Genomic DNA, 15,072 nt, shown 5'->3' on the forward strand with positions numbered 1-15,072 from the left:
AGCATTCTCAGGCCACGCGCAGCATTTTTGAAACATAAATTATGACCCGACTTGCCTCTTCCATTGTACCTTCACGTGTAATCTCACATTTCCTGCAGCTTCAGGTTACCACCGTTTCCCACTGAGATGCGTTTACTTAACTTAATCCCTCCTGGCTTTCCTTTCGCTAATGAAACACAAACACCTGATGGCGCGTGCGCATTAGAAATTGGTCAATATATTTAGTATGACCAGCAGAGCATTTCTATCTGAAAGCTGCCTTTGTTATATGGAGGAGGAGGGAAAATTCACCTTTCAACATTTGGAGACCCTGAAAGGAGCACATGGGAATGTTTGTGTGGTTTAGCTCATTTACAGCAACTAACAAAGACTTTACACAAAGTTTTTCACAATTTTCCAAACCAGTTGGAAATACTTTTGATGGTAAAACACATTGATGACTGATGTTATTAAAGGATCAACACATCAAAATACCTGTTGCCATTGTATTTTGTATTTTGAGAACAGGAATAAGTGATGCAGCACAGATACTTTAATACAAAAAGAACATTAAATGTGATGACAGATAACCACCATGCAAAGTTCAGATCCTACCACATATTGGTCTAAAATTAATAAGTACTGATAATGCATTAAGGAAACGTCTATTGTGTGGGCCCCTCAGAGTGGTATTGATGTGGCTATCTGAGTTTAGAGAGTTAAAAATTCAATGATGAGAACAAAAAAGAATAATTTTTTTTTGGAGGAAACAACAACAAAACTTTAAAAGCTCCTCTGAAGCCATTTAGAACTTTGTGTTCTTCCTCAGATTATTGCTGCCAAAAGGCAATTCTGTTGTTGATATTGCAGTTCGGTATCCATCTGACTGACTTTAAATGAGGAAACGAATTTCCTGTGTCACTTTCTGTTGTCTGCTCTGATTCCAGATGTGTTCTCAATACCTGCACGAAGGGAACAGCTGTTATTCCATCTCTGGCCTGTGGCTACAGTAACATCAGATCGCTCAGCAGTGATGGGCCTGCAGGCACAGGTTCACCACTCTGGAAAGTTCACTCCTCGCACAGAAACACACCAGGAAAAATGTATTCATGTGTCGCAGTTTCAGTTGTTTGTTTTTTTTGTTTCCTCTTTGCACTTTCAGAGACAAATCTGAAACATTTGGAGGAAAAAAGTTTTGTAATAAGAAACTAAAATTTAGAATTTGTTTTCATAGTTTGGGTTATAACTTAATTTGTGTTGATTTGAAAAAGGCATGTTTTTTTAATCAAATGCAGGTCTTCTGTGTAAATACCGTAAAACGCCGTTCTGACCTGAAAACAGACGAGGCAGTGGCGTAACAAAGATCGAGGGGGTACACGAGGCGCAGCAGCACAAACCCCTCAATAATGAGCTTATTCTCACTGCACCGAAGAGACAAAACATATGAAGAAAGGAGGATGGACCGTACGAACTCCCCCACTGACACGTCAGCAAATCAGACAGACGTATGAGAACCTAGAGGTGTGAGTCCTTGTTTCTCTGGTGTGCTGCGGGCAAACGTTACAGGCTGGCGAGTAAGTAATGTCAAAAAATGTTTTTGAACGTCTGGGAATAAATCATGGAAACAAGGTCTGCCTCCAGGTACAGCCTGTCTGCAGTTTTCATTAAACAATCGCTCAGCAGCACCAGCAGGCAGAGTTTGGTTTGGATGTGGCTGGTCTGAGGTGAAGCCTCGTCTCTGGCGTAACCATGGCATCGAGGTAAACTGAGATCACCGTCAGCTCACCGTCTACACTCCATCGAGTAGAAAACGGGAGAGTCACAGGAGGAAAACAAGACGATGAGGGCATGAACAAGAGGAGGTCATGATGTGGGCTCTAAGAAGGAGCCAGAGGGGCTTCAGGTTGAAGATTTTCCTTGAGTTTAGAAAGATTACCGTACGTTTGCCAGAGGACCTCACTTATACGCTAAGATTCACGTCATGTTGTTTTTGTACCGCTGGCATGCAGGGAGCGCTTCCAGCCAGTAAATAAGGAGTATATAAAGGTAATTGAAGGAAAAGTCACTTTTATTCTGCATAAAGGGTTATCCACAGATATAACTTTGGGTTATGCAGTTTTTGACTGTCTGCTAAAAAAATATAATTCTTAGGAATCTGACAATTTACAACAATTGCAGCGACTTTTTAGAAGATGAGATGTGTTTTCTGCATCATTTCTTGAACAAAAAATGACCAGGATTTCACAATAAATCTTGGCTTAAAAAGGATAAGTGGAGCAATAATTATTTTATTCAAACACGTTTTTTTTTTTAGAAGTAAATGTAATAGAAATATAATTAATTCAACTTTAAATGAAAACTGAGCTGTAGTGCATGGGTACAACAAATTCAGCTTTACATATTACCTGTTTATCTTATTTCTACGTTCAGGAGGAGTCTCACTAGAATACAGCGAAATGTGTTCTCGACATTTAACCCAGTGGGGAGGCAGTGTGCAGCGTCTGGGGAGGAATATTAAATAAAATTGTATTTTATTTTAATGTCACCAAAAACAACACCGTCGTCTCAAGGCATTTTTACAGACAAATAATTAAAAAGAAAACATGTTCCACTTGAGACCCATGTAATTGGAATTTCTTTTCCAGCATCAACTAAAATGTGTGACTCAGCATTAGACTAACTAGACGACATACTGTGTGTAATCCTCAAGGTAATCCCAACATTCACTCATCGTGCCTGTGAGATGGCATCCCTGCTTCACTTGGTGTTTATAGTGAAAATAATCCAGCAGGAGAGACGATATGTCTACCAGATGAGGGGGGATGCCTTCGCTTCTCTCCTCTGGAAATTTGCACCCTGCTGTTATTGTCAAGGTGTATAAATCCACAAAGATTGTGCAAATGTTCTGCAATAACAACTTCAGAGCCAAAATAAGCCTGTCTGAGATAATTATTCATTCTTAGTTTTAGTTTTGTTCAATAATAAGCGCTTCATGGGAAATAATTAGGAAATATTTAATGGTGTGAACATCTACCAAAGTGACTGCTATTACAGGACTACACGGGTATTTTGTTAATATTAACTTCCAGGTGAGAGCACTTTAGCTCAAAGTACCTGAGTTAACCCTCAAGCAGTGACTAATACAACTGTGACGATTGAAATTCAACTTGAGGTGAAAAAAGATGGAAGCTGAGTCTGATCTCCTATCTTTAAAGGAAGCCAACGTACATGAAAGTCTATACCGGCACACAGTCCATGTACCCCATGCTCACGTTTATCAAAACAAACCACTGGCACTTCCATAAGCTTTCAGAACAGGAACAAGAAAATAAACCAGAGCAGAAAGTGTATAAAGCACTCGAAACAAGGCCGTCTAACACACATTTCAATGTGCCTTGGGGAACATTTTTCATCACATATAAATGTATAAAGCATCCAAAATCAATTTAGCCCACAGTGAGATGACAAGAGGGGAGCAAAATGAATAAATAAAAAATGACATGGAAAAAGCACGGCTTCACCTGTTTGTAACTGTGGAGGAAGAAAAAAAGACATAACAGAATTTTACATCAGGCCCCTCCTACACTGAAATCTACCGATAAGTCATAAATAGCCAAGTAAAAATATACAAAGAATACACAACTAGATGCACAACGCCACAATATCTTCTCTATTCCCAAGTGAAATATCATGAACTGCATGTGGGGGTAAAGAAACTCCTCAGCAAACACATCTTTAGGTATCGAATGCAACCCGACACAAGATCAGTAAGATAGTCGGCATAATAAACCCATGAGGTTTCTTGTTAGTTATTTATGTTCATTCCAAAAACAACAGTTTCAACTAGAGTTTTAAATCCTGAAAAAAATCTGGTTTTCACGGTATTTCAAGGGACTAAAAGGAAAAGAAAAATCCACATTTACCACCTTTATTTGTTCGTGCAGAAATACATGGGACGAGAGCTTTCATTTTGTTGGTGTAATTTTGCTTTTCTATATGATTTAGTAAGAGAGTTTATTAATTAAAAAAAAAATCACCATTATCATTAAACCGCTATGAAGTGGAGCAAATAAACTTTTCTTACATTTATAGTGTCTTTTTATACGAGTGGAGCGTCGTGTCTTTATGCAGTTCATCCTTTTCCAGACAAAAAAATAAAAACCTAAAACAGTATATAACTTGTGGTTAAAGTAAGAGTTTGCTGTATTGTGCTCTGTTACATTCCTGCTAAAACCTTGGCGAGACTGATAGCAGTTTTTGAAAACATATATAGCCAGCAGCGAGTCAGCTCAGCTCTGCTGAAAGCCTGGTGGCAGTAAATCAGTATTTACAAATAACCCTCTCACATCACTGTAATTACGTTGTAATTCGGGGTAATTGTACTTTTATGACTTCTAAACTATGCAATTTGACATATACTTAAGTACAATTTACACCATATAATCTACTTATGAGAAACAGAAGTTGCTACAGAGTACGCACACAATGTCCATTAGATTTCACCTTTGGATCTGCATTTCTGTTATTAAATGTTTATGACTTTACAAGAGACACTGCTAGCTTTTGTTTATGTTTATGTTTATTCTGTTGTGTCAGAAATGTGTCAATGTGTATCAGAACACCCCCCCCCCCCCACACACACACACACACACACAAAATACACAACTAAAAAACAGACATTCATTAAAACTTAAGCAAACGAACGAGTCACATTGACAGACAGACACCAAAGCAAACACACAGATCAACTTAAAGACCTAAATTATCTGCACTGGTTCGCCCGAGTCACAACCTCCCTCATGTGGATGGAGGGAAAGTATCTCATTGAAACACCCAGTGGATAAAAGTATCTAGAGGTCCGAGTACTTTGTACTTGTAACTGAGTATATATTAGAAAATTGTAACTGAACTTTCAGATCCGTGTCAAACTAAGCCTTTTTGTTTCTGCCTTTACCTTCTTATGTGGTGGTAATTTCATTACTTTGCCCACCAGAAACAAAGTGTTACTGTTCTGAATCGTCACATTCTTAACCAACAGCATCACCGCATAACATACATTTACAGTGTCGCTTTCTCGCCAGGGATCGCATATAAAAACAAAAAAAAACCTTTGGTAAATGGTCCGGAGTGTGGTGGGAAATTACTGTTTCTACCGTACCAGAGGGACTTACGGTATGTCGCTTTACATTCAACACAATACCTCGCATGTCAGGTTGCCATTTATATGGCGTCTGGGTTCAGAAATATTTACTGATATGTTGGACTAATGCACGGAGTCCCAGCACCACACAGACTGCACAGACGTTACGTAACCGAGAAAGAATAACCTTTAATCAAGCTGACTGGACCTTTGTTCAAAATCGGACAGGTTGTCATAAACATCCAATGCTGCCACTTGGAGCAAAATGACACGAGTTTCTCTTTCTGGTGTACAAGAGAGAGTCTGTACCCTATAAATGTTAAATCCCTCCTGGCTAGTTGAGGAAGTGGTGAAGGACAGATACTCCCCTTAGAAACCCACTCTCTCTCGCACGCACACACACACACACACACACACACACACACACACACACACACACACACACACACACACACACACACACACACACACACACACACACACACACACACACACACACACACACACACACACACACACACAGAAAACAGTTGGATTAAAAACACTAGAGACATCCATGACTGTCTGAATTCGATCAACCCACAGGAAAAGTGAAGCATTCGAATCAGAATACCAAGCCTCTGCGGGCCGACGTTCACCTATGTGGTTACCGGCCTCACATGCCTTGAAACGTACTTGTGCATTGAGTAAGAGCTCAGTCCCAAGTGGTCCTGCAGAACGCTGCAGGATAGTAATTTGATGTCGTTTTCCCTGGCTTTCTTGTTTGTGTAAATAATCCGAGTGATGGGCCGTGCACACAGAGCAACATTGGTGAACCACCAGGTCCTGCAGCCTGGGAAAGCCTGTAAAGTCAACACACAGGTTTACTTGGCGCTTTTCCCTGCCTCTGTGTCTCTCTCTCTCTCTCTCTCTCTCTCTCTCTCTCTCTCTCTCTCTCTCTCTCTCTCTCTCTCTCTCTCTCTCTCTCTCTCTCTCTCTCTCTCTCTCTCTCTCTCTCACACACACACACACACACACACACACACACACACACACACACACACACACAGCGGTGTCAACATATGTGGCTTTTACGAAAAAACCTCTTCAAGAGCAGAGCAGTACAGACTCCCAGGCTTGAGAGAGAGAGAGACTGAAAACTTCTCGTTTCGGCCACCAACAACTGGTGGTTGTTATGGGATCCCAACTGAAAGTAACGGGGAGAAAAGCACAAAGGCCGGAGAAGAAGAAAGACGTCTCTTTAATAATCACAGCATTGACCAAAGGGAAATCATTTCAGGCTTCAGACTCAACACAGAATTGATCAGTAACAGTTTATTGTCCTGGTTAAACATGTACTGTATAGGGCAAAGCACTAGGACATTTATAAAAATGTTGAAAAAAACAATTTGGATTTGAAAATACTTTGATATCAATGTGAATAAACCCCCCTTTGAACCAATTTACACGTTCAAAATCATTCAAAATGTCTGAATTACTGTGAAATATTGTGTGGGACTGTCCGGCTATTTGACGTATTATTTGCTATAGATACGACTTGTTCGGTGTCTGTTCATTCAATTTTACAATTGGAAGAAACAAAAATATATAGTACCAAGTGACCACACACACAGGAAAAACACGCCAAACACAAAAAGGCTCAGACTTGAACCGTGGATCCACCTTTGTAGTGACTGCGCAGGCCACTTCACCACTGTGAAACAAAACCCGGCCCATTTATCTCTACTCCAACCTCAAAATGTAAAATTGTGAAGCTGCTGTCAACGATCTCACCACCAAGTCTAGAATGAGCTGATCCCATTTTATCTTATCTTAATCTAAATGTGAAACAGACATAGACCAGGAAATGGAAATACACCAATAATACTAGAAAGTTGATTATAGTAGTACTGTAAACTATTCAGTGTAATGCTGGAGGCATCCACTGTGTGTGTGTGTGTGTGTGTGTGTGTGTGTGTGTGTGTGTGTGTGTGTGTGTGTGTGTGTGTGTGTGTGTGTGTGTGTGTGTGTGTGTGTGTGTGTGTGTGTGTGTGTGTGTGTGTGTGTGTGTGTGTGTGTGTGCACAGTTAGCACAATCTGTGCTAACAACATCCACATGTGCTTTCTATTACGTCCTCTTGAGGCGATAATATAGGAGCACAGATATTTTATTTTTACGAGAAAAATCTAAATCACATTTCCCAGTCGAACGCTGCAGGAGCCACGTAAATATACAGTACATCAGCAAAATCAGAAAATGAGGCGCAAAAGCATACGTGCGCACGCGCACACACGATTCAAGAAGAAATCTCGACACAAAACAATCATCTATTGTTTGGATAAACACGACGCTCAGGGAGGAGCGTTTCGCTTCGGCCCACATGCTGAACTGTAGAATAGTTTTCTCCACACGTGCACATATAATGATATACAGAGGAGAGGGCAGGTTTTGATTCCATGACACTGCGAATAAAAACATGAATTTGCTTTGTTAGCAAAAGTTTTAAAGTAACATGAAACCAAAGCTGAAAGTCTATGGTGCTGCACTTCTTCACATGCGAGAGTGGAAATAGCCCGCCCTGCCCAGTATTGTCACATATTCTCTTCTTTTACATCATGTCCTGCTGCAATTTCTCTCCGAAAGGAAGTTCAGAAGGTTTTCTGTGTCAAATTGTACCTCAAACTACGAGACAACCTGGATTTTCTTCTGAAAAATTGCATTTTATAACATAGTTGCATCCGAGTGTCTCTAAGAAAAGCTGAGGTCAGCTCTCAATTATTTATCTAATAATTTCGACAATATTTTGAGTCTTTTCCTTCAACAAGTTAAATGGAGTAAGTTCCCTCAGAGTGACCTGCTGCACATTTGAAAGTGAAAGATATGAGATGAAGGTGCTGCGGGTCTTAACTTCCTTTAAGCTTTCTTTGTTTTAATGACTGATGTGGGTCTCTGGGTCTATGTGTGTATGCTTTGTTTGATTATGTTTCAGTTTTGCCATTTGATTACAACAAACCGACTATGTACTTTCTTATAATATTACCGATGTGACTGAGCATGGCCTGTTGAGAAAATCCAATAAACAAATAGAAAATAAAAACAAAAAACAAAGCAAGCAAAGCCGTGGACCCTTTATCCAATCTTTCACAGATTACAGTGAAGCCAAACACTAGTGGACACATCCAGGTTGGCCAAAACAACAACAAAAAAAGGTGTCTTGCTGTGTTCTTTTGTGAAAATCTAATTTTGGCATCTTCAGATAAGGTGCAGCCTGTGATCTCAGACACCCGCACAAAGGTTCCCAGGACCCCCGATCCACATGATGCACGCTCGGAAATCATCAATGATAAATGGATTTCTACTTGTAGTGCGCATTTTGCCACTTCAGCAGTCTCAACGTGCATTAACACGATCAGTCACGATCATCTATTTGTGCACGTCATCCAGACTTACAGACACCAGTGGCGACGGCTGTCATGCAACGTGCTGGCTCAACGTTGGCACCTGATGGGGGTTAGATCTCTTGCCCGAGGAGATTTTGGGGTGAACTGAGGCATCAGATCATCAGATTATGGATTGGAAGATGACCTGCTGTACCAACTGAGTCACACTAATGACATTTCCCTTTTCTCACTGGGCCATTGTAACTATACTTTATTTAAGGTTTGACTGCAGTTGTGCCTCTGGAGAACTTTGTGACATGTGTCCATCAAGATGCTTCTAAAAAACCCAAAACAAAAAACAACCACCAGCTCATATTTAAGAGCCACAAGGGGGAAATTAGGTGAAACAGTAAGTCTACAAACTGATCACAGCTTTTTACCTGCAGAACTCTACCAACAGAGGTTCGGGCTGCTCGTTGTGAGTATCCTGCAGTGACCGGGGCTGTGTTTGTTATGTAAGGAGAGCAGCCTGAAATCTGACTGGAGAACTGTTTTGATTGAATATCCAGGACTTGAACTTTACTGGTACACTGTCAGAATGGAAAATATAGCAGCCCACGCCTAGAAACCTTTCCTTTTCCATCTCCCCAGTTAAAGCAACGGCCCATCTGCTGCACACTGCAGGAACCAAGAGCCTGAAACCATGAAACTACCACCAGAGGAGGCTGTCTCCAGGAGTTTAGGATGTAATAACGTTCAAAACATCAAGTACGAACCTGATAGATATAGCTTCATTCGTTTTCCGTCTCCTATTTCCATAGTGCTGCAGAAATGTTTCACAAGCGAATCACGAACAAGAGAAATTGTCAGATGAACAAAATGTACCCGCCAAAAGATGCTGTGCAGCACTTGAGTAAATGGAGCCAGTTGCCATCCACCTTTGTTAACACAAAGGATGACAGCACAAATAATCAACTGAAAAGACGCATAAATAGCGTGGCTGCACTAAGTTAGTCTACAGTCTGATAAATCAGCTGTAACGACTCTTTCACCGCACAGATTGTCATTTTTGCCCCGCAGCGAGTCATGAGGTCGGTTTGATGCTGAAATATTACCTCAGATCCTCCCTGACAGCCCATAATTTAGGGGAGATCTAAGTGACCACAACTTGGGGGAAGAGATAATAAGCATCAGACAAACAGATAAACATAAAGAGTGCCTCGCGTAAACAGGAGAAGAATGACAAGGGATCAGGAACACCAATGCCTCATTTGCAAACCAAGTCAAGCCTTGAGTTTGTGACTGCCGAGAGGCCATGAGCTCTTATGTTTAACATGCTTCATATTCTTTTTTTTTTTTTTTTTTCATACAATCTATCTCCTTTCAAAGTTTAGTCGTCACTCCACAATGGAAAATACCACAGCAAAAGCTGAATATCTGGTGGTTCAAAATCTACCAAAAAAAAATCACCTAATTTTCTCAGAAGTGAACCTGAAGTCAGAGAAAGAAAAGTAACTCAAAGAGAGGAAGAAGAGGGGCAAACCTCGCCGGCAGGTTTAATCAGGCAGCATGTAACCTAATCTCTGTCAAATGTTAGGCGATGAGTGGGGTGCTGGTCCGGGACAGGGTCGAAGTTCAAGCACGTGTGGGGATACAAAGTCAACAGCGGGGTTATTTTAGGCATGATGTTCCCTGAAATGGCACTATTTATACCAAATTACAGTGTGCACCTCGGCGAGTGAGCGCGCAGCTGGTTCTCTGCTGCCAGAAGCATTGATTTGAACACGCTTCCAATCAAACAACGTCAGCGTCGTCTTACGTCTAAAGCTACTTAAGTACCGGGTGCCTCTTCTTCTGCAGTGTTTTGAAAGAGGGGGTGAAATTACAGTCTTCGCTGTGGCGTGTGTGATTGGGGTCTGTTTGTGAGGTTTTGTTTTGTCAGCCTCCATGACCCTGAAGGAAGGGCTGTTAATTGAAAAGACATGTCACAAAGATGTCGTGGTGAGACACTTGTAATTCTCCCTGTTTACCCATATGCCAGTGCATGGATGCACGTGTGCATCAGATAATAAATGATTGCAGGGCATCTGGTCGAACTGAACAAAGGCAGTATGAGTACAGAATCCACTGTACTGTATCCAATAAATCCCCTTAAGCAAAACTCCTAAGCAAGGATTCGTTCTGCTTGGAGAAAGAGAGCGATAAAGACAATTTCCTCTTTACAAAAATTCATCCCGACCAGGAGACAACAAAGAAAACACCCACACACTCTTACACTGTCATAACTCCTCATTCTGCAGTCATCAGTACATTCCATGGCTTTAATCTTGTGGTAAACTCGTGCAATGTGTGCGGTCGACTTGTACGTATAATTCTTCTTTGTTCCTTGCAGCACAATTATAAAAAAAAAAACAAAAAGCATCTTAAGCTGGGTGGAGAGAGGTGAAAAGATCACCAGACAAGAGGAAGTTACACTCCTAAAACTCCCACTCAGAAAAATCACAAGATGTCACAACCCCGTGCTGCAGTTTAAACAGCAGATGAAGTTTTAATCTGGGATTGTCATTCACATGTTGAATGACACTATGGTTCTACATTACTTACATATAATCACATTTTACCCGAGGGCATATTCGACAGATTAGGCAGTTTACTCATTATTGTTTATGATGATCATACTTAACGAAACACAGTGTCAGCTGTTACCTGTGTGTGTAAAATAAGGTCAGTCACAACAGTTAAGTGGAGTACGACGCTGTAGCAACTATCATACCTGTTACACTCGTGTTTGTTCAGTGGTGCTTATCGTATAATGTCAATTTGTCTTCACTACATTTCTAACATTAAAACTGTTCTGAGTCCTCTGGCTAGATTTATGCTCATGGTAAAGCGGCATTATTTGTGTTTAATGTATTTCTTTAATTTGTTTTAAAGCTTGAATGTATTTCTTTTATTAATATGTTTCTTATTTCTTTGTAAAGCTTTTCTGTATTTCTTTAATTTCTTTGTAAGGCACTGTGGATTTCTCTGTTTGAATGGTGATCTGCCTTGCCTTACCTTAAAATACTGTATTTATTTAAACTAAATATGTGTTAATGGAGATGGGACTCCTGAGCAGGTCAAATGTGTGCGGTTCCTTTATTACTGTGATAAATGATATTTATGCCTTAAGGTCAACAGCTGTGTGCAAATGCGTGGAGTGTGAGGATTTACTCCTCCACCGGCAGACATGGTTATAAACACACACAATAAAACTCACTTGTCAATCGATGCTGGATTTCCTGACGAATTTCACATCAAAGGATTTTGTTGTTGATGACAATCGGCATGAAGCAATAAAAATCATTTTCAAATGTGTGCCAATAGGAGGCTTTATTTTGAAAGTCAGACTGGAAGGTTCTGTCTTTAGAAAACGAAAAGATGTGAAGGTCTTCATAGGCCTGGAGCTTTCAAAAACTTCTGCTTTGATTTTATTTTGAAACATTAACATTATAATTACTTCATAGATGTGTGTTTTAATAAAAGCAAATTCTGTTTCAAACTCCACATTTTGGTTTTTCGTAATGATTAAATAAGAGTGAAAGTGGTTGCTGCTCGGTGTCCTCTTCATTGGCTTCATGAGACGTTTCGAGTCTTTTGTTTTGAAGGAGCCTCTGGGCATGCTGCTCAAGCTCATGTGTTGATACCACTGACAGCCATTCCAATTTCACAATTCAGATTTCCCTCATTCACCAACACACGCATGTGCGCACACACTGGCGACAGCCAACAAGCAAGTTGCTCAATCTCCCCCGAGAGCAACTCAAGGCCTTGGTGTCTTGCACAAGGACACTTCCACACTTGGACAGAGTAAGAGGGAGTACAAACGTCTCAGACGAGGGTGATTAGAGCTGTGTGGGTCTCCCAAAACAATTGGCTGCAACTTTTAAAAGTCTCTTTCGATAGAATTCCTGGACAATTTCACCAACTGCTAAGTGAAAATGACATCTGTCATTCAATACTTGGCCTTGATAAGAAAAGTGTCCCTTGTCCTAGACAAGCATTTGATTATTTAATTCAGAGATAAAAAAAAAAAATAATTACTGGATGTCTGGCAGGGTGACTCATTAAGTATACTAGAGAGTCCATGAAACAAGACATTTGGTGCGTTGGAAACCTGCTGGTGCCTGCGGGATGATAAACTGTCTGACATCCCACATCAGGTGCACATCAGTTTTTATTCAACGGCTAAATGACCAAAACCAAAGAGCCAATATCAATAATCACGAGAAGGTTTCACTGCACACTGCTGATGACGTGTTTCAATGAAGTCCCTCACACAGCCCAGAGTGGTGAAAGACCGGCTTGACCTTCCCGTAACAATTATTCCCATTGATCTGAGACACTTTTCCAGAGCTCACAGTTGACCGTTCAGGTCGTGGAGCGACACGGTTCAAATGTCAGAGCCGTGAGCTCACGGATACCTTCAACACTCCAGTGAGGCAGAAGAGAGTCCTCTGTGTGAACGTCTATCAGCCACATGCCTCAGGAGGATACCTGCATACCACCTCCATAACACCTACATACCACACACACACACACACACACACACACACACACACACACACACACACACACACACACACACACACACACACACACACACACACACACACACACACACACACACACACACACACACACACACACACACACACACACACACACACACACACGCACACACACGGCCAACGTGACACAAAAGAAGCACAAGCACTCGAGGGATGGGAATCTTTCTCAAAAAGATCTCTTTTCTTTTTCTTTTCTTTTTTTTGTCACGAGAGAATCTGAGTAGTCATAAGTGAGTCATTTGTTAAACTTCTTCCAAAAGAGTCCTGGAAACTACCAGGCCACAAGAAAGAAAACAAGGATATGCGCTTTGATGCGAGGAAGTCGAAACACATTGTTCCTAAATCAGATAAGTTCAGACAGGTAAGAGAAGTGAGGGTGCCACTGTGCACAGTGGACATATATAAGGTGCAACGATTACTGCTTCACAAGTTAAAGAAATAAAGATTTAACCCGTGTCTTTTGTTGTTTGCATCCTAAAGAGGTGAACGACATATACGTACGGAGGCATCAAGATGGGCTGTTTAGAGACTAAACAGAATAACTTTCCTTGTTTTTCCAAATCATCATAATTCAGAGTTGTTGTTGTTTTAAAGGGTGTTTATAAGGAGGAATGGACCTTCATAACATTTGCCGTCAACCATAAGTAAAGAGAATGTAATGGTTTCTCTTGAAAACAGCTGCATCTGCAGCGCAGCAGAGAAGAGTTTGAATCTGACACTGCGTTACTCTCCTGTCCACCCGTCCCGTCTGCCGTGCAAACAGCAGCTACTTCACACAAAAGGTACAACAAGTACACAGAGTCCAGATATGCAATCAGCACATGACAAGGAGGAAAAACCTCAAGAAACATTTCAGGCTGTCTTCCTTCCCTTCAGGAGAGAGAGAGAGAGAGAGAGAGAGAGAGAGAGAGAGAGAGAGAGAGTTTTAAGACTCAAGAGTCCCAACAAAGAGAAGCAAGTAAAGACAGGAGAAAAAGTGTCAACGTAAAAGAGGACTTACTTGTAAGATGTTGTGTATTTTTATCCTCTCAGACCATTTGTTTACAGATGACTTTAGATTATTCCAGAGAGACGGAGACGGCTGGATGTCCAAATCCCAGCCCTTCTTTCTCTCGCTCGCTCTCAGTCCCACAATCGCCTTCACCAGGACTCAATGGGCTGATGTAAGACAACCCTGCAAGAAGGAAAAAAAAGAGAGGTAGCAGAGAGAGAGAAGGAGAGAGAGAGAGGAGGGGGGGGGGGTTAGGAGGGAAAAAAAAAACCTTCACATTCTGTGGATTTTTGGGAGCAAGCCAAAGTCCCAGAATTCCACATGCCACACATAAGGTTTCAATTAAGGCCGAATCCAACGCTCAATCAAAAAGCTTTCTTCCTCCTGAAAAGAACCTTTCTTTTGACAGCGAGAGGCCGAAGCGACTGAGATTGAAGGTAATGTTTGTGTCTCTGCCTTCAGGAGACATTTATTTGTGTCATAACATCATTTCACTGGAAGTATAAAGACTATTAAATTGCTTCTGCAAAGTCTAACAAACACCCATTAGGTTTAAAAAAAATAAAATAAAAATAAAAAAAATCTTAAAAACACACATACAGAAAAAAAATACTGTTTGTAAATTCAAAGTGATTCCATCACAACTTTTCAAATCTGCCAAAAGAGTGTCAGAGAGGATGATGTTATGCTTGGTATTTATGCGCCCTGAACTCTTTGACCAGGAGACAGAAATTCAACACTTTTGGGAAATAACAGGATTTGATTCATAAGACATTGTGACCTCAGATTTTTTTATTAAATTTTTTTCTCTCTGAGGTTTCGATGGGCAAACCTGCCTGCACGTCTAATGAGAAATCCACACTGTAATGTAGTGACGTGACTCCCCTGCCTGGACTGGCAGCCGCTTCTGCTTTTCATAGTTTTTTTTGCAAATATTGTTGCCATTTCCAGGCATCCGTTAAAAAACCGAGAAGGGGTTTCTTGTGTGAGTT

The 15,072-nt window shown here is 40.9% G+C and overlaps 1 protein-coding gene across 4 annotated transcripts in view; it reads right to left on the bottom strand.

Moving 5' to 3' along the window:
- ddr2a (discoidin domain receptor tyrosine kinase 2a) overlaps window positions 1–14,244 on the bottom strand; it is a 35,622-nt gene extending 21,378 nt beyond the window's left edge. For 3 of the 4 annotated variants that reach the window (XM_080472847.1, XM_080472848.1, XM_080472846.1), the window contains exon 1: window positions 14,090–14,244. The gene's annotated coding sequence lies outside the window, so the exon portion shown is untranslated. The remainder of the gene's footprint in view (window positions 1–14,089) is intronic. The other variant, XM_080472849.1, reaches the window with a different exon arrangement.
- Between the last annotated feature and the right edge of the window lie 828 nt (window positions 14,245–15,072).

The sequence above is a fragment of the Lipophrys pholis genome (assembly GCF_963383615.2).
Source record: "Lipophrys pholis genome assembly, chromosome: 10".
NCBI lineage: Eukaryota > Metazoa > Chordata > Actinopteri > Blenniiformes > Blenniidae > Lipophrys > Lipophrys pholis.